This window comes from Chiloscyllium plagiosum, unplaced genomic scaffold, assembly GCF_037043375.1.
Source record: "Chiloscyllium plagiosum isolate Xiang-an unplaced genomic scaffold, Cpla_swu_hap1 HiC_scaffold_28, whole genome shotgun sequence".
NCBI classification, from domain to species: Eukaryota; Metazoa; Chordata; class Chondrichthyes; order Orectolobiformes; family Hemiscylliidae; genus Chiloscyllium; species Chiloscyllium plagiosum.
This window is the reverse complement of record NW_028270166.1, coordinates 34,607,580-34,627,509: the sequence shown is the minus strand read 5'-3', so window position 1 is coordinate 34,627,509 and position 19,930 is coordinate 34,607,580.

Sequence of the window (19,930 nt, the reverse complement as noted above, 5' to 3'; positions counted from 1 at the left end):
TACTTTTAAGAGAGCAATTTTTCAGGCAGTCTTTTACCCACTGGGGTGTGGCAGTTCTACTCCCAATTGTTCAATTTTTCCCTGGTCTTATACCCAGAGCATTGGATTGTGCCATTGACTTTTAAGATTGTCAATATCCTCAATTCAAACTTGATTGGAAATTGGTATTTTTTCAGGGAATAATTTAAACTGATTGGCCTAATTCAAATCTGTTTTTTGTCATTTCCAGGCAACCAGCTACTCCTGTAGCTGGAGCACATGTTACATTGTGTCTTATTGAGAACACTTGGTGCTGTCACTGCTAACTTTTAGCTCTCTTAAAAAGTATAGTTCACCCACATCTTCATAGCAATACTAATGATCTTATGCTACTAAGCAAGAGAGTAATCTCCTGATACTTTGTCAGTTGTTATATGAAGGATGCCCACTTAGGCAGTCTCCTGGGCAACCTGCAGTAAGGGTCAGTACCTTCAATAGAAGAGGACAGAAAATTGTCGATTGAAACAAATTTGAAATGTATAAGTTAGATTACGAATAGACTAACATTAGCTAAAATAAACATATGAAAATAAATGTTCCAGTCTGATGCAAGTTCCAACTTAAATTTATGATTGCATATTTTTCTGTCAAACAGAAAGAGTATTATTTAAGTATTTGTTACATTTGTCAAGTAGCAATGTATCACTGCTACACTTAACTGTTGGCATTCCTCTCTATCTGAGATCATTGCAAACATGCAAAAGAACAAGATTCACCTTTAGAAACTTACAATTACATGTTGTTCAGTCAATTTGGAAAAATAGTAGCACATCTGTTTTCCTTCTATTTCAGGCTTCTAAAAGCATTTGTTATACATTCAGTGGAAATATAATCAATAAGCCATCGACTTTCCTTAATGAAGAGCATTCTATTGCCCATTAATTATATCTTTTTGCCACATCCTCAAAGTTTCAACAGGAAAATTTACCATTTCTTGTGGTCAGGCAAAACAGGAACTCTCTCAATTCATTCTGTAATCTCTGTTGAGTTTGCTGATCTCAGCCAAGTTGACAAAACTGATTCAACACAATGAGGTTAGAGAGAAGGGAAAAGTACATTCAGATTCCCCAGTCCTGAAGATCTGAAAAAGGGTCACTAGATCTGAAACATTGACTCTGCTTTTTGTCCACAGATGCTGCCAGACTTGCTGAGGTTCTGTAGCTATTTCTGTTTTTGTCTCCAGTTCTAGTCATGATTAAAGTGACTTCTACTGGAAAGAACATGTGCACACAATGGTGCAGTGGTAATGTGACTGAACTAGTACAGAACAACCTTGATTATCCGAATGTAATGAGTAGGGAGTATTTTGTTCGGATAACTGATTGTTCAGGTAACTGATTGTGCTGCAAAGGTAGAGATAGAAGACAAAAAAGTGGTTGAGAAAAGAGAGCTACATGCTGCACAGAGATCAGGATAATTAATGTCAGGAATCAGAACAAAAAGCAGGCATCAGGCAGGATTCACACACAAGGCTTCCTTAAACCATGCCAGGATCAAAAGATGATCAGAGAGTGCCGTGTAGCTACAGTGCTGTGTGTGATGACGTTGACGGCCTGTTTCCTGCCATGAGGGCTCACGGATGGAGTGCAGGAGGGAGGATGTGCATGCGCGAGAGGACGGCAGCGGCAGGGGCTTCAGTTGAGGATCTAAAATCTGGAATTAGACTGTTGTCAGGAGTAACCATTTAATGCATGCTTTTATTAATCACAAAATGGCTTCTCAATGCAAAGTAACATAAAATGGCTTCAGGCTGCAAATAAACACTGTTTAAAATGGCTTCTCACCCTGCTAAAGGCTGAATTCCTGCCTTGCTGAGCTAATTGAATCAAAAGATAAAGCAGACAATGGAACCTTCACAGAATGGAATTAACTAAGCTAGATAGGACATTACTAACCATCCTAGCTAACCTTGAAATGCAGGTGGGAAGAGATCATGGGTGGTAAACAAATTTGTTTCCCAGGAAATATTATTGGGTTAACCTGCTGTCCATTATGTCATTTTATTACACTTTATTGGATTTACTCTGCAATTAAAGCTGCACTATTTCTTAAGAAACATATAAAAGTTGCCTTTGTTCCAAGTGAAATTGCGCAGTTTCACCAGGGAACACAGAAGCTTTTAACCTCTGTGTTGCTGGACAAACCTGTACTCTGCCGTTACTCATTAAAGTGTGAAATCTTGCTGAAGCAGACCATCCTCCTGTTATTTATTTTACCTATCACGGAACCGAAAGACCCCTCCCGGGGGGTTGAGATCTTCATAGTTATAGCAATTGTTGCCTTGTGAATAAAGCGCCGTAGTCCTGGTGACTGTTACCCACTAACAACACTTACAACAACAACATCCGAGGTGAGTATTATTAGTATTATTAGTATTATTATATATCTGTCACTCCTCTCAGCCCCAAACTGCTCTTACTGCCTGCTTCATACCACTCCATGAAAAGTCGCAAACTGTTGTTAGCTTCATTACTGGGGACTGGAGGTGGTGTCGGAATCACCAGTGTAAGTAACACCTCTTTGATGTAACGTTTTTATGGGACCTTGATTCGGATAATTGATGTTCGAATAATCGAGGTTGTTCTGTAATCCAGAACCCCAAGTTAATGCTCTGAGGAGGTGGAGCGGCATGGTGGCTCAGTGGTTAACACTGCTGACTCACAGTGCCAGGGACCCAGGTTCGATTCCAGTTTTCAGGCAACTGTCTGAGTGGAGTTTGAATGTCCTCCCTGTGTCTGTGTGGGTGCTCTAGTTGCTTCACACAGTACAAAGATTAGGTTAAATAGGCTGGCCATGCTAAATTGCTGACTAGCTACATTAGCCATGGGAAGGATAGGGTAGGGGCCTGGATCTAGTTGGGACGCTCTTTCAAGGGATAGTGTCAACTCAATGGGCTAAATGGCCTGTTTCCACACTATAGGAATTCTATGATTCTAGGACATGAGTTATAATCCCACCTTGGCAAATGGTGAAATTTGAATTCAATAAAAAAGAAGTATGAAATTTAAAAATAGCCTAATGGTGACTGTCAATTGTTGTAAAAATCCTTTATGCTTCACTAATATAATTTCGCAAAGGAAATCTGCCATATCTGCCTGATTTGACCTACATGTGACACTGGACTCACGTTGAATATTATCTGCCGTCTAGGCAATTAGGAATGGGCAATGAATACTGGTGTAGCCAGTGATGCCTACATTCCATTAATGAATAGAAAAAAAAACACACTGATTAAGAGCAGGTTAAGGATCAATTACGCAGTCAGGTAAGCTGATATGCAATGGTAAAGTATTGAAGGGTAGCAAGTTGCTATGAAACCTGTAGCTAAGTTGAGCCAGCACCTTTAAAAGTGAAGGAATTAATTGAAAAACATTTAGCGAAAGAAAATTGATTTCTTTAAACAAACTTAACAATGCAAGCTCTGCTTTAGATAGCAGCTTAAGAACAATTTAGGGTTTAACTTTCAATCATCATTAACTGGTGTATTCTCGATGGCAATGCCTCTACCAATCAAGAGTCCATTTGTCAACCAATCAGCATTCTCCTCTCGTACAGTATAAATGTTAGTTTCCCTTTACATTTATATTCACTTGATGAGTGCAAGATGAAAAGTCTTAATAGACTTTTCATCAAAACTCAAGAATCTTAAATTGTTAATGCCATTTTGAATCTGGAGGCTGTAAACATCCATAACTAAAATATAGGATGCCGTTCCTTGAGCTTCATTTGACTTCTTTTGCAAGACTTCACCAAGCTAAGGACAGAGACGTCAGCATGAGGGCAAAGCAGACAATTAAAGCAGCAGGAAAACTGAAGCCCAGGATCATGTATGTGGCCTGCAAAATAGTCACTCAATCTATGTTTAGTCTCACCAGTGTTGTGACTGCTTTTTGAGCAGTGAATACTTTGAACAGTGTAATAAATTGAAAGTAGCATGTGTAAACCACAGCTTCACCTACAGGGAGCATTTGATGCGTTGGAAGGTGAAGTGGTGGATAGTGACAGATGTCCATAAGACCATAAGACATAGGAGCGGAAGGAAGGCCATTCGACCCATCGAGTCCACTCCGCCATTCAATCATGGCTGATGGGCATTTCAACTCCACTTACCCGCATTCACCCGTAGCCCTTAATTTCTTGTGACATCAAGAATTTATCAATTTCTGCCTTGAAGACACTTAGCGTCCCAGCCTCCACTGCACTCTGTGGCAATGAATTCCACAGGCCCACCACTCTCTGGCTGAAGAAATGTCTCCGCATTTCTGTTCTGAATTTACCCCCTCTACTTCTAAGGCTGTGTCCACGGGTCCTAGTCTCCTTGCCTAACGGAAACAATTTCCTAGCGTACACCCTCTCCAAGCCATGTCATATATCCTCTTTTTACCATTGGAAAGGATGAAGTTTTGGGGATCTTTGAGGTTTATACAAGGGAATCATGGAAGAAATTGCTCCCAAGGGCAAGATATGTTTGCTTGTGCCACCTCTCTAGAAGTGATAGAATTGGCTGTCACTCACCCCTCCACAATTTGTTTTTTTCATGCATGTGTCAATCTTATTCTTATTTTTCATATTTTTGCTTTTGTACATAGTTGTTCGTTATTCTGCTGTTTGAACATGCTCTTTATTCTCACTCCCTTTGCCATTTATTTCATGGAATCTTTTGTCCATTCATCTCTCCTGCTCTCGATGTTATCATGGACATTAACCTTTGTTCTTCTTACCCACAAGCTTCCTAAGACATTACTATCTTCTTTCACTTATGAAACATTAACTGTTCTCTCTCCAGATACTGCTAGTCTTGCTGAGTATTTCCAGCATTTTTTGTTTTTATTTCCAAATATTTTGATGTTGTTTCAGTAGTAAAACAAGTGTTTAGATTAGAGTGGTGCTGGAAAAGCACAGCAGTTCAGGCAGCATCCGAGGAGCAGTAAAATCGACATTTCGGGCAAAAGCCCTTCATCAAGAATACAGGCAGAGTGACTGAAGGGTGGAAAGATAAGCTAGAGGAGGGTGGGGGTGGGGAGAAAGTAGCATAGAGTACAGTAGGTGAGTGGGGGAGGGGATGAAGGTGATAGGTCAGAGAGGAGGGCGGAGTGGATAGGTGGAAAGGAAGATAGGCAGGTAAGACAAGTCATGGGGACAGTGCTGAGCTGGAAGTTTGGAACAGGGGTGAGGTAGGGGAAGGGGAAATGAGGAAACTGGTGAAGTCCACATTGATGCCCTGGGGTTGAAGTGTTCCGAGGCGGTAGATGAGGCGTTCTTCCTCTAGGCGTCGGGTGGTGAGGGAGCGGCGGTGGAGGAGGCCCAGGATTTCCATGTCCTCGGCTGAGTGGGAGGGGGAATTGAAGTGTTGGGCCACAGGGCGGTGTGGTTGATCGGTGCAGGTGTCCCAGAGATATTCCCTAAAGCGCTCTGCTAGGAGGCATCCAGTCTCCCCAATGTAGAGGAGACCGCATCGGGAACAACGGATACAATAAATGATATTGGTGGATGTGCAGGTAAAACTTTGATGGATGTGGAAGGCTCCTTTAGGGCCTTGAATGGAGGTGAGAAGGAAGTGTGGACACAGGTTTTGCAATTCCTGCGGTGGCAGGGGAAGGTGCCAGGGCGGGAGGGTGGGTTGTTGGGGGGCGTGAACCTGACCAGGTAGTCACGAAGGGAACAGTCTTTGAGGAAGGTGGAAAGGGGTGGGGAGGGAAATATATCCCTGGTGGTGGGGTCCGTTTGGAGGTGGCGGATGATTTGGTTTATGCGAAGGTTCGTAGGGTGAAAGGGAGCATCAGAGGGGTTCTGTCCTTGTTACAGTTGGAAGGGTGAGGTCTGAGGGCGGAGGTGCGGGATATGGACGAGATGCGTTGGAGGGCATCTTTATCCACGTGGGAAGGGAAATTGCAGTCTCTAAAGAAGGAGGCCATCTGGTGTGTTCTATGGTGGAACTGGTCCTCCTGGGAGCAGATGCGGTGGAGGTGGAGGAATTGGGAATAGGGGATGGCATTTTGCAGGAGGTAGGGTGGGAAGAGGTGTAATCCAGGTAGCTGTGGGAGTCGGTGGGTTTGTAAAAAATGTCGGTGTCAAGTCGGTCGTCATTAATGGAGATGGAGAGGTCCAGAAAGGAGAGGGAGGTGTCAGAGATGGTCCAGGTAAATTTAAGGTCAGGGTGGAATGTGTTGGTGAAGTTGATGAATTGCTCAACCTCCTCACGGGAGCACGAGGTGGCGCCAATGCAGTCATCAATGTAGCGGAGGAAGAGGTGGGGAGTGGTGCCGGTGTAATTACGGAAGATGGGACTGTTCTACATAGCCAACAAAGAGACAGGCATAGCTGGGGCCCATACAGGTGCCCATGGCTACCCTTTTGGTCTGGAGGAGGTGGGAGGATTCGAAGGAGAAATTGTTAAGGATGAGGACCAGTTCGGCCAAACGAGTGAGAGTGTCGGTGGAAGGGTACTGTTGGGGACGTCGGGAGAGGAAGAAATGGAGGGCTTGGAGGCACTGGTCATGGCGGATGGAGGTGTAGAGGGACTGGATATCCATGGTGAAGATGAGGCGTTGGGGGCCGGAGAAACGGAAGTCTTGGAGGATGTGGATGGCGTGGGTGGTGTCTCGAACGTATGTGGGCAGTTCCTGGACTGGGGGGGATAGGTCGAGGTAGGTAGAAATGAGTTCAATGGGGCAGGCGCATGCTGAGACAATGGGTCGGCCAGGGTGGTCAGGCTTGTGGATCTTGGGAAGGAGGTAGAACCAGGCAGTGCAGGGTTCCCGGACTATGAGGTTGGAAGTTGTGGGTGGGAGATCTCCTGAGGTGATGAGGTTCTGTCTGGTCTGGGAGATGATGGTTTGGTGATGAGGGGTGGGGTCATGGTCAAGGGGGCAGTAGGAAGAGGTGTCCTCGAGTTGGCATCTGGCTTCAGCGGTGTAGAGGTCAGTGCGCCAGACTACCACTGCGCCCCCTTTATCTGCTGGCTTGATGGTGACAAGTTGTGTGTGTTGGAGCCAAGACATAGAGTCATAGAGATGTACATCAGGGAAACAGATTTTTCGGACCACCTCGTCCATGCAGACCAGTTATCCTAAATTAATCTCGTCTCATTTTCCAACACTTGGCCCATATCCCTCTAAACCCTTCCTATGCATATACCCATCCAGATGCCTTTTAAATGCTGTAATTGTATCAGCCTCCACCACTTCCTCTGGCAGTTCATTCCATACACTTATGTCTTTTTAAATCTTTCCCTAAACCTATGCCCTCTCGATTTGGACTGTCCTACCCTGGCGAAAAGACCTTGACTACACACCCTATCCATGTCACTCATGATTTTATAAACCTCTATAAGTTCACCCCTCAGCCTCCGACGCTCCAGAGAAAGTAGCCCCAGCCTCGTCAGCCTCTCCCTATCGCTCAAACCTCCAACCTTGGCAACATCCTTGTAAATCTTTTCTGAACCCTTTCAAATTTAACAACATCCTTCCAACAGCAGGCAGACCAGAACTGAATGTAGTATTCCAAATGTGGCCTAACCAATGTCCTGTACAGCTACAACCTGACCTCCTAACTCCTATACTCAATGTACTGACAAATAAAGACAAGCATACCAAACACTGCCTTCATTATCATGTCTATCTACAACTCCACTTTCAAGGAATTATGAACCTGCACTCCAAGGACCCTTTGTTTGGCAACACTCTCCAGAACTTTACCATTAAACAAAAAAGTCCTTCCCTGATTTGCTTAACCATGAACAAGAACAATTTCATGAGCTTAATCCTTTTTTTTAATTTGACAAAGTTAGGTGTAAAAGACAGGAGATACAACAAATCTGTATTTGGCAGTTAAGGTTTTAGTGCTTGAGATTTAGGTACCTTTTGAATTGTAGGAGAAGGAGAAGACTGGTGGGCTGCAGAAATACACATTCTTGAGGTTCTTAAAACAGAATTGGAAATGGTATGATGACCTCATGTATGAAGAAACATCATTAATAAAGCAGTGCAACTTTTTTGGGCCTAAGGCGCTGACGTGGACCTCCTGCAGACTGTTCAGTGGTTGGATAGGATACCATTTCTTGATTTTTAATTGAGATTATTTTGAATAGTGGAAAAGTCCAAATGGCAGAGAGGTCAGAGTGGGTATGGGACACAATTTCAAGTGAAAGGGAATTTTGGATTGTACTTCAGGGCAGGATAGAGGTGCTCAGCAGTATAAACATTGTTCATATAGTTGGCTTCCCTGTTGTAGACTGGGACCATCAAAAACTTTATACTTGGCATGTGGAAGTACGTGTAAAGTACTGTAACACCTAGCATTGAGTATTTAGTCACTGGATGGTGACATGAGCAGAGATGAAAAAGCAGATTTTGCCTCTCCTGCACTTGCGTAGAAAGGTTTCAGGTGAATGGAAATATGAGCTGAAAATGTGTTGCTGGAAAAGCGCAGCAGGTCAGGCAGCATCCAAGGAACAGGAGAATCGACGTTTCGGGCATAAGCCCTTCTTCAGGAATGAGGAAAGTGTGTCCAGCAGGCTAAGATAAAAGGTAGGGAGGAGGGACTTGGGGGAGGGGTGTTGGAAATGCGATAGGTGGAGGGAGGTCAAGGTGCGGGTGATAGGCCGGAGTGGGGTGGGGGCGGAGAGGTCAGGAAGGCGGTGCTGAGTTCAAGGGATTTGACTGAGACAAGGTGGGGGGAGGGGAACTCAGATTTCTCCAGTTTCCTCATTTCCCCTCCCCCCACCTTGTCTCAGTCAAATCCCTCGAACTCAGCATCGCCTTCCTAACCTGCAATCTTCTTCCTGACCTCTCCGCCCCCAACCCCACTCCGGCCTATCACCCTCACCTTGACCTCCCTCCACCTATCGCATTTCCAACGCCCCTCCCCCAAGTCCCTCCTCCCTACCTTTTATCTTAGCCTGCTGGACACACTTTCCTCATTCCTGAAGAAGGGCTTATGCCCGAAACGTCGATTCTCCTGTTCCTTGGATGCTGCCTGACCTGCTGTGCTTTTCCAGCAACACATTTTCAGCTCTGATCTCCAGCATCTGCAGCCCTCACTTTCTCCTCGAATGGAAAAATGAACCAAGGTATTATGGAGAGAATGGTGTTTTGTAAATTGAAGAGCGATGGTTAAAAATTATAATGATGTTACTGAAATAGAGACAAAAATAAAACAGCCTGTTAAACAAAGAGTGAAAAAAGATTGGAGGTACAAGTGAGTGTGTGAGAGAGAGAGAGAGAGAGAGAGACAAGCCATCAGAATCAAGCTGTTTCTTGCATAGAATAATTCCTTATTAATCGTTTCTCTGTTCTGATTTTTGAAAATAGATTTAATAATATGTCCATCCAACTGTGTGATAATTGCAAAAGTACTGCAACTTCATTCATTATTTAGTTGAAAGATTTCACTTGATGTTGATGCTACAGAATAACCTCCTATTCCAGAGCAGGAAGCTGTTTCCAGCCAAAAGAAATAAATAGCTAGTACTTATATTGTCTGTGTGCACTCAAACAAATGATCAAAGGAGCAATTATGATTCCCTCATTGTTCCCAATAGTCTAATCCCAGAGGGCAGCATTTGTGGAGAGAGAAACTGCATTTACACTTCGAGTGCTATAGGACTCGTGTAAGAAGATGAGTCACATTGGACTCAAAATGTTGACTTTGTCTCTTCACAGATGCTGCCAGAGCTGCTGAATTTCTCCAGCATTTTCTCTTTTGATTTTAAATTTCCGGCATCCACAGTTCCCACTTGGGTTTGATTATCAATTGAAACAGGGCAGGTCTACAGTATAACAGCAACATCTGAGTGCTCCCAACATAGATTGCAAGCTGCAAAGAGTGAGGATGCTGGGATTTGAGCAAAGTCTGGGAGTTAAACTAAGTGTGGGAGGGAGGCATTGCTGTGTCTCATTCCAGCCATTTTTGCAGCCATTTTTGAGACGGGCTGCTTTATGGTTGAAGTGCTGCTGGTAGGTCCAAACGCAGGCCTAGGTGAATACCAACCTTTGTTGAGGAGGGTGAGCAGCAACAAGTTAAGGGCAAGGTAAGATATTTTTCTTTCCTAAATCCACTTGTTGTTAAAGGGATTGAGATGACAGTCGGTGGAGTGATATCCTCCTCCTGTCAGATATGGGAGATCAGGGAGCAGTTAAGTATCTCCTGTGATTACGTGTACAGGAAATGTGTTCGGCTACAGCTCTTCTCAGACCACATGGATCGGTTGGAGTGGCATGGAATAGATGCACTGAGGAACATACAGAAGGCAGAGAGTGTAATAGAAAGTAGCTTCAGGGAGGTGGTGACACTGCAGGTTCAGATAGATAGATGGGTGACCACCAGGAGGGTTGGGCAGGTAATACAGGAGTCTCCTCTGATTATCCCCCTCTCAAACAAGTACAGTCAGTTCTGATATAATGTGTGTTATATCAGAACGGATTGTATACCATTTTGGATACTGTTGACATGCATAGCCACTAAGGTAAAAATAGTAGCAGCAGCCAGATCTGTGGCAGCATAACTAGCTCTGCTGTAGAGCAGAGTATGACAAAATCCAAGCAAGCAATTGTTATAGGGGACTCTCTAGTCAAGGGCACAGACAGACATTTCTGTGGCCTTGAGCAACTGTATTGCCTCTCTGTACCAGGGTCAAGGACACCTCTGAGCAGTTGCAACAAATTCTCAAAGGGGAGTGTGAGCAGTCTGAGGTCATTGTACACATTGGTACCAACAACATAGATAGAAAAAGGGACAACGTCCTGCAGAGTGAATATGGGGAACTAGGCAGAAGATTATAAAATAGGACCTCAGGATAATATCTTTGGATTACTTCCGGTGCCACGTGCTAATGAGAGTAGGAATAGGACGATAAGACAAATGAATGCATGGCTGAGGAGCTGGTGCAGGGTGCAGGGATTCAGATTTTTGGATCATTAGGATCTCTTCTGGGGCAGAGGTGACCTGTACAAGAGGGACGGCTTGCACCTGAACTTGAAGGGCACCAATATCCTGGGTAGAAGTTTTGGTAGAGGTGCTCAAAAGCATTTAAACTAATTAGTGGGTGGGGGGGGGGGGGGGGGAATAGCATGCTAAATAATAATGAGACAAGAGAGAATATTGAGGCTGGTACAAAAGTTAAAGACAACAAGTTAAATAGACAAGGTAGGCAAGAAGAAGGGCTTATGCCCGAAACGTCGATTCTCCTGTTCCCTGGATGCTGCCTGACCTGCTGCGCTTTTCCAGCAACACATTTCCAGCCAAGGTAGGCAAGAGCACAGCAGGGAACAAGGGAAGACTGATGAGTTAAACTGCATTTATTTCAATGCAAGATGCCTGATAGGTAAGGCAGATGAACTCAGGGCATGGATGGGAATGTGGGACTTGGATTTCATAGCTGTTACGTAAACATGGCTGAGAGAGGGATAGGACTGGCAGCTCAATATTCCGAGGTATAGATGCAGTAGGAAGGATAGAATGGGAGGCAAAAATGGAGAATGTGTGGGAAAATATCACAACAGTACGTAGAGTAGATATTCCTGAGAGATTGTCCAATGAAGCTGTATGAGTGATCACATTGATGGGATTGTACAATGGCCCCCCAGTAGTCGGTAGAAAATTGAGGGGCAACATAGAGGAAATCCCAAACATCTGTAAGAATAATAGGGTTGTAATAGTAGCGGATTTTAACTTTCCAGGCATAGATGTGTGACGAAGCTGCTCCTTTAACAAGATTATGCTGTCCTTGGCTTGTTTTTTCAGAGAGCTCATAAATGACACAGACTGAAAAGTCTGGGGTTGAACGGTTTTAGGGCCAATTTGTTTATAGCGAATAGATACTGCCGCAGGCAGAGGCTTTCAAGTTTTTTTTTAAAACTTGTACAATGAAAGTGGAATGGCCAGTTCTCCCAGCTCAGCATTTCTCTAGTTTGGTTTGGATTTTAAGAGTAGTGTGGAAAAAGCTGCTGGACCCAAAGAATAAGATCCAGGCTGGTACTCTCTCTCTCTCTCTTCTATTCTGTAAGAACCTGCATTTGATTTTACCTTTTGTGTCAAGGAGTGTTTAGGGGGATTGTTGCAAGTATTTGGAACAGCATCATTAAGTTGGGATGATCTGTTGGGTTTTCAGATTGATTACGTTATTCGGTATTTTGTTCTCTTTTGTTTGTGTTTCATTCGATAATCTTGTAAATAAATTCTCTTTTGTTTAAAACTAAGTGATTTGACTAGCTGATTCTCTCCTGGAATATCCACTTTACACCAGTTTAAAACAACAAGCAAAGTTAGGATCTGGGCTACCTTCTTGAAATGTTTTGAGCGGTCTAGCCTTGTCGACAACAGATCGGACAAGGGCTCAGATGGGGAGGAATTTGTTAAGTGTGTTCAGGAAAACTTTCTTAATCAATATGCAGATCACCCTACTAAAGAAGGGGCAAAGCTCAACCTCCCTCTTGGGAAATAAGGCAGAGCAAGTGACTGAGGTGTTAGGGGGAGCACTTTGGGACCAGTGACTATAATTCTATTCATTTTAAAATAGTTATGGAAAAAAAAGGCCTGGTCCACAAGTTAAAATTTTAAATTGGGAGGAGGGAAATTTTGTTGGAATTAGATGGAAACTTTCAAAAGTTGATCGGGGGAGGCTGTTCGCAGGTAAGGCAATGTCTGGCAAGTGGGAGGCTTTCAAAAGCGAGATAATGAGAGTTCACGGCTAGTATGTTCCTGTTAGTGTGAAGAGCAAGGCTGGCAGGAGTTGAGAACACTGACAACCAGAGATATTAAGGCTCTGGATAGAAAAAGGAGACATATGTCAGAATTCGACAGCTAGGATCAAGTGAATCACTTGAGGAGAATGGGGTGGAGCATTATACTTAGGAGGGAAATCAGGAGGACAAAAAGGAGATATGAGATAGCTTTGGCAGATAGAGTAAAAGAGAATCCAAAGCGATTCTACAAATATGTTAAGGGCAAAAGTGTAACTAGAGAGAGAGAGAGACAGACCATCTTTGTGGAATCACAGGAGATGGGTGAGATACTAAATAAATACTTCAAGACAGTATTTACTATGGAGATTCGACATGGAAGCTAAATAACTCAGGGAAATAAATAGTGATGTCCTGAAAACAGTTCATATTACAAAAGAGGAGGTGTGGAGGTCATAAAATGCATAAAGGTAGAAAAATCCCCACGACCTAATCAAATATATCCAGGACACTGTGGGATGTTGAGGAAATTGCTGAATATTTGTATCCTGTATAGCCATGGGTGAGATACTGGAAGACTGGAGGTCAGCTAATGTTATGCCATTATTTTAAAAAGGCTGCAAAGAAAAGCTAGGGAACTAGAGACCAATGAGTCTAACATCAATGGTGGGTAAGTTGTGGAGAGACCAGATCTACATGCATTTGGAAAAGCAAGGACTGTTAGGTATAATCAGCATGGCTTGTGCATGGGACATCATGCCTCATAAATTTGACTGAGATTTTTGAAGAGGTGACCAAGAAGATAGATGAATGCAGAGTAGTAGATGTTATCTACCTGGACTTTAGCAAGACCATCAACAAGGTTCTGCATAGTAGTCTAGTTAGATCACATGGGATCTGGGGAGAGCTAGCCAACTGGATACAAAATTGGTTTGACGGTAGGAGGCAGAGGGTGGTGATGAAGGATTGTTGTTTAGACCAGAAGCCTGTAACCAGCAGTGTACTGCAAGGATCACTGCAGGATTCACTGTTGTTCATAATTTATATAAATAATGTGGATGAAAATATAAGAGGTATGGTTCATAAGTTTGTGGATGACACCAAAATGGGTGGTATAATGGGCAGTGAAGAACGTTATCTAAGAGTACAACATGATTTTGATCAACTGGGTTAATGTGCTGAAGAATGGCAGGTGGAGTATAATGCAGATAAATGTGAGGTGGACAAACCAGGGCAGGACTTACACAGTTATGGTAGGGCCTTGGGGAGTGTTGTCAAACACAGATATCTCGAGATGCAGTTGCAGTTTCTTGAAAGCATCACAGGGAGACAATGAGGTGAATAAGGCAGTTGGCATGCTTGCTTCCATCAATCAGAGCACTGAGTACAGGAGTTGGACTGTCACATTACAACTATACATGACATTGGTAAGGCTACATCTGGAGTATTGTGCACAATTCAGGTTGCTCTGCATTAGGAAGAATTATTAAACTGGAACGGTTACAACAACAATTCACAAGGATATTGCCGAGACTGGAAGGTTTGAGTTTTAAGGAGAGGGACTGGGATATCATAGCAATTACGGAAACATGGTTCATGGATGGGCAGGACTGGCAGCTTAATGTTCCAGGAGACAAATGCTACAGGAAGGATAGAAAGGGAGGCAAGGGAGGAGGGAGAGTGGCATTATTGATAAGGGATAGCATTGCAGCTGTGCTGAGGGAGGATATTCCCAGAAATACATCCAGGGAAGTTATTTGGATGGAACTGAGAAATAAGAAATGGATCACCTTATTGGGATTGTATTATAGACCCCCCAATAGTCAGAGGGAAATTGAGAAACAAACTTGTAAGGAGATCTCAGCTATCTGTAACAATAATAGGGTAGTTATGTTAGGGGATTTTAACTTTCCAAACATCGACTGGGACTGCCATAGTGTTAAAGGTTTAGATGGAGAGGAATTTCATAAGTGTGTACAAGACAACTTTCTGATTCAGTATGTGGATGTACCTACTAGAGAAGGTGCAAAACTTGACCTACTCTTGGGAAATAAGGTAGGGCAGGTGACTGAGGTGTCAGTGGGGGAGCACTTTGGGGCAAGCGACCATAATTCTATTCATTTTAAAATAGTGATGGAAAAGGATAGACCAGATCTAAAAGTTGAAATTCTAATTTGGAGAAAGGTCAATTTTGACGGTACTCGGCAAGAACTTTCGAAAGCTAATTGGAGGCAGATGTTCGCAGGTAAAGGGACGGCTGGAAAATGGGAAGACTTCAGAAATGAGATAACAAGAATCCAGAGAAAGTATATTCGTGTCAGGGTGAAAGGGAAGGCTGGTAGATATAGGGAATGCTGGATGACTAAAGAAATTGAGGGTTTGGTTAAGAAAAAGAAGGAAGCATATGTCAGGTATAGACAGGATAGACCAAGTGAATCCTTAGAAAAGTATAAAGGCAGAAGGAGTATACTTAAGAGGGAAATCAGGACGGCAAAACAGTGACATGAGATAGCTCTGGCAAATAGAATTAAGGAGAATCCAAAGAGTTTTTACAAATAAATTAAGGACAAAAGGGTAACTAGGGAGAGAATAGGGCCCCTCAAAGATCATCAAGGGGGCCTTTGTGTGGAGCCACAGAAAATGGGGGAGATACTAAATGAATAGTTTGCATCAGTATTTACTGTGGAAAAGGATATGGAAGATATAGACTGTAGGGAAATAGATGGTGACATCTTGCAAAATGTCCAGATTACAGAGGAGGAAGTGCTGGATGTCTTGAAACGGTTAAAGGTGGATAAATCCCCAGGACCTGATCAGGTGTACCCGAGAACTTTGTGGGAAGCCAGAGAAGTGATTGCTGGGCCTCTTGCGAGATATTTGTATCATCGATAGTCACAGGTGAGGTGCCAGAAGACTTGGGGTTGGCAAACGTGGTGCACTGTTTAAGAAGGGCGGTAAAGACAAGCCAGGGAACTATAGACCGGTGAGCCTGACCTCGGTGGTGGGCAAGATGCTGGAGGGAATCCTGAGGGACAGGATGTACATGTATTTGGAAAGGCAAGGACTGATTTGGGATAGTCAACATGGCTTTGTCCATGGGAAATCATGTCTCACAAACTTGATTGAGATTTTTGAAGAAGTAACAAAGAAGATTGATGAGGGCAGAGTAGTAGATGTGATCTATATAGACTTCAGTAAGGTGTTCGACAAGGTTCCCCATGGGAGACTGATTAGCAAGGTTAGATCTCATGGAATACAGGGACAATTAGCCATTTGGATACAGAACTGGCTCAAAGGTAGAAGACAGAGGGTGGTGGTGGAGGGTTGTTTTTCAGACTGGATGCCTGTGACCAGTAGAGTGCCACAAGGATCGGTGCTGGGTCCTCTACTTTTTGTTACTTACATAAATGATTTGGATGCGAGCATAAGAGGTACAGTTAGTAAGTTTGCAGATGACACCAAAATTGGAGGTGTAGTGGACAGTGAAGAGGATTACCTCAGATTACAACAGGATCTTGACCAGGTGGGCCAATGGGCTGAGAAGTGGCAGATGGAGTTTAATTCAGATAAATGTGAGGTGCTGCATTTTTGGGAAAGCAAATCTTAGCAGGACTTATACACTTAATGGTAAGGTCCTGGGGAGTGTTGTTGAACAAAGAGACCTTGGAGTGCAGGTTCATGGCTCCTTGAAAGTGGAGTCGCAGGTAGATAGGATAGTAAAAAAGGCGTTTGGTATGCTTTCCTTTATTGGTCAGAGTATTGAGTACAGGAGTTGGGAGGTCATGTTGCGGCTGTACAGGACATTGTTTATGCCACTGTTGGAATATTGCATGCAATTCTGGTCTCCTTCCAATCGGAAAGATGTGAAACTTGAAAGGGTTCAGAAAAGATTTACAAGGATGTTGCCAGGGTTGGAGGATCTGAGCTACAGGGAGAGGCTGAACAGGCTGGGGCTGTTTTCCTGGAGCGTCAGAGACGAGGGGTGACCTTATAGAGGTTTACAAAATTATGAGGGGCATGGATAGGATAAATAGACAAAGTCTTTTCCCTGGGGTCTGGGAGTCCAGAACTAGAGGGCGCATAGGTTTAGGGTGAGGGGGGAAAGATATAAAAGAGACCTAAGGGGCACGCAGAGGGTGGTACGTGTATGGAATGAGCTGCCAGAGGATGTGGTGGAAGCTGGTACAATTGCAGCATTTAAGAGGCATTTGGATGGGTATATGCATAGGAAGGGTTTGAAGGTAAATGGGCCGCATGCTGGCAGGTGGGACTAGATTGGGTTGGGATATCTGGTCGGCATGGACGGGTTGGACCGAAGGGTCTGTTTCCATGCTGTACATCTCTATAACTATGACTCTGAGAGACTGGATAGAGGCAGGGACCTTTTCCCCTGGAGCATAGGAGACTGAAGGGTGACCTTGGAGAGGTTTATAAAATCATGAGTGGTATAGATAAGGTGAATAGCCAATGTCTTTTCCCCAAGGTAGGGGTGTCCAAAACTAGGGTGCATAGGTTTCAGGTGAGTGGGGATTGATTTTAAAGTGACTGGAGGGGCATTTGTTTACACACACAGAGTGGTGCGTGTATGGAATGAGCTAACAGACGAATTGGTACAGGTGGGTACGGTTACAACATTTATAAGATATTTGGACAGGTACATAGATAAGAAAAGTTTAGAGGTTTATGGACCAAACACAGGCAAGAGGGACTAGTTCAGTTTAGGAAACCTGGTCGGCATGGGCGAGTTAGGTCAAAGGGCCTGTTTCCATGCTGTATGACCCTATGACTCCAAGATCTTGACATGCAGTCCAAAAGTTTTTTTTTAAAGAAATAGATGCTATCTGGTTAAGCAAATAACAAATGACTAGAAATGAATAAGAATAATGATGTGGGGCTCAGTCACAGTCATGCATGTCTTTTGGCTTGTTTGGTTCCCCTAATGAGGATTTGAATTCCTATATGCTCTATCTTAAATATGGCATTAATATAACACATAAAACATTTTGCTTTGAACCTGTACACTAAAAAATAGAGCATAAAAAAACTTAATTCTCCCAAGAAACAGAGAAGTATCTACATTGGGTTGGCAGAGTCTAAGCAAGCAAATATATCCTTTTAAAGCATTTATAAATTTGTTAATTATGGCAGCTCTGTCTCATCTTGACCCTAATTCCACATTCTTTCTACTTTCTATCTTTGCTTCCCAAGTCTCTCTCCTTAGACACATCAGTTAATTCTGAATCATCGAATCCCTTCAATGCAGTAAAATGCCATTTGGCCCATGAAGTCTGCACCAATCCTCCAAAGAGTATCACACCCTATCTCCATAACTCTGCATTTACCATTGCTGATCCACCTACCCTGGACACCATGGGACAATTTAGCATGGCCAATCCGCCTAACCTGCACATCTGTTGGCAGTGGGAAGAAATTGGAGCACCCGACGGAAACCCATGCATACAGGGGGAGAATGTGCAAACTTCACACAGTCATCCAAAGCTAGACCCTGGCACTGTGAGGTAGCAGCATTGACCACTGTGCCCCCATGCTATTCACCAGTGACCTTTTGGTCTTTATGTTCCACATTCTTCAACTATTTGTGTGGATCAGTATTTCTACTGATTTTTACTGGCTTAACTCAATTTCTAAGATTTGATCCCTTTTTCTGGATTTTCCTTCTTAAGAGACATGAGTCATTTCCAATCCTGTCTTGCCAATCCCCTTCATTATTTTAATCACTTCATCATGCCTATGTCTCAAGATCTCCAGAGAATGCAAATTTACTGTCTTATCTCACTTTTAGGTTTGTATTCATTGCAGGTATCATCTGATGCTTAGAAATCTCAACCAAATTCCCAAAAACAATAGTTGAAGCTACGAAGATAAACTCCAGCAAGAGCTGATAAAAATTTGATTAAGAATGGAAGTGAAGCTGCTAAGGATATAAATATTATCTTCATTAAACATATTCACTTGCTCTGTAAATGTCTGGACAGCCTTGCTTTCCATTACCATTCCTTTTAATTCTCTCATTTGGCAACAACAGAAAATGGAACTAAATCCAAACTACATCTCCATCCCACATTGAGAAAATTTTAGGAACATATTTGAGTAAAGATAACAAATTCACTGAGGGGCAAAAGATAGCAAATTATAAGGTCAGTGGGGGCGGGAGAAGGGGGGGAGTTTGAGAGGGCTGCCCCAGGTCTATGTGTTAGCACCACGACCGTTTCAAATCTACATTAATGATTTGGATTCAGAACCTTAATATAATTTGGTTAAATTTGCACATGACAGGAGGCACCATGAAATTCAGGATTCAAGGTGGAAGTTACATAGATACCTTAGCTGGCTCAACAACGTCTGGTCAATGCAAAGCAGCAATCAATAAAACTTGTAAGATGTTGAGCTATAGAATCAAATGACAAAGTGCAAATCATGCAGTGAAACCATGCAGTGTGCTGATGAAGCCAAATTGATGACTGTGCAATCGATAAACACAAATATGAAGGCACTTGAAATTGTGCACAAGAGATCTGATCACTAGTGTTTGACAAGTTAAGACCATAACATTATAAGAAATAGGAGTGGAAGTAAGGCCATTCGGCCCATCGAGTCCACTCCGCCATTCAATCATGACTGATGGGCATTTTAACGCCACTCACCCGCACTCTCCCCATAACACTTAATTCCCTGCGAGGTTAAGAATTTATCAATCTCTTCCTTGAAGACATTTAACGTCCCAGCCTCCATTGCGCTCCGTGGCAGTGAATTCCACAGGCCCACCACTCTCTGGCTGAAGAAATGTCTCCTCATTTCCGTTTTAAATTGACCCCCTCTAACTCTAAGGCTGTGCCCACGAGTCCTAGTATCCCCGCCTGACAGAAACAATTTCCCAGCATCCACCCCTTCTAAGCCATGCGTTACCTTCTGAACTCTAATGAATATAATCCCAGGATGCTCAGCCGTTCATCGTATGTTAGGCCTACCATTCCAGGGATCATCCATGTGAATCTCCACTGAACACGCTCCAGTGGCAGTATGTCCTTCCTGAGATGTGACGCCCAAAACTGGACACAGTATTCTAAATGGGGCCTAACCAGAGTTTTATAAAGTCTTAGTAGCACCTCATTGCTTTTACATTCCAACCCTCTTGAAATAAATGACAACATTATATTTGCTTTCTTAACCATGGACTCAACCTGCAAGTC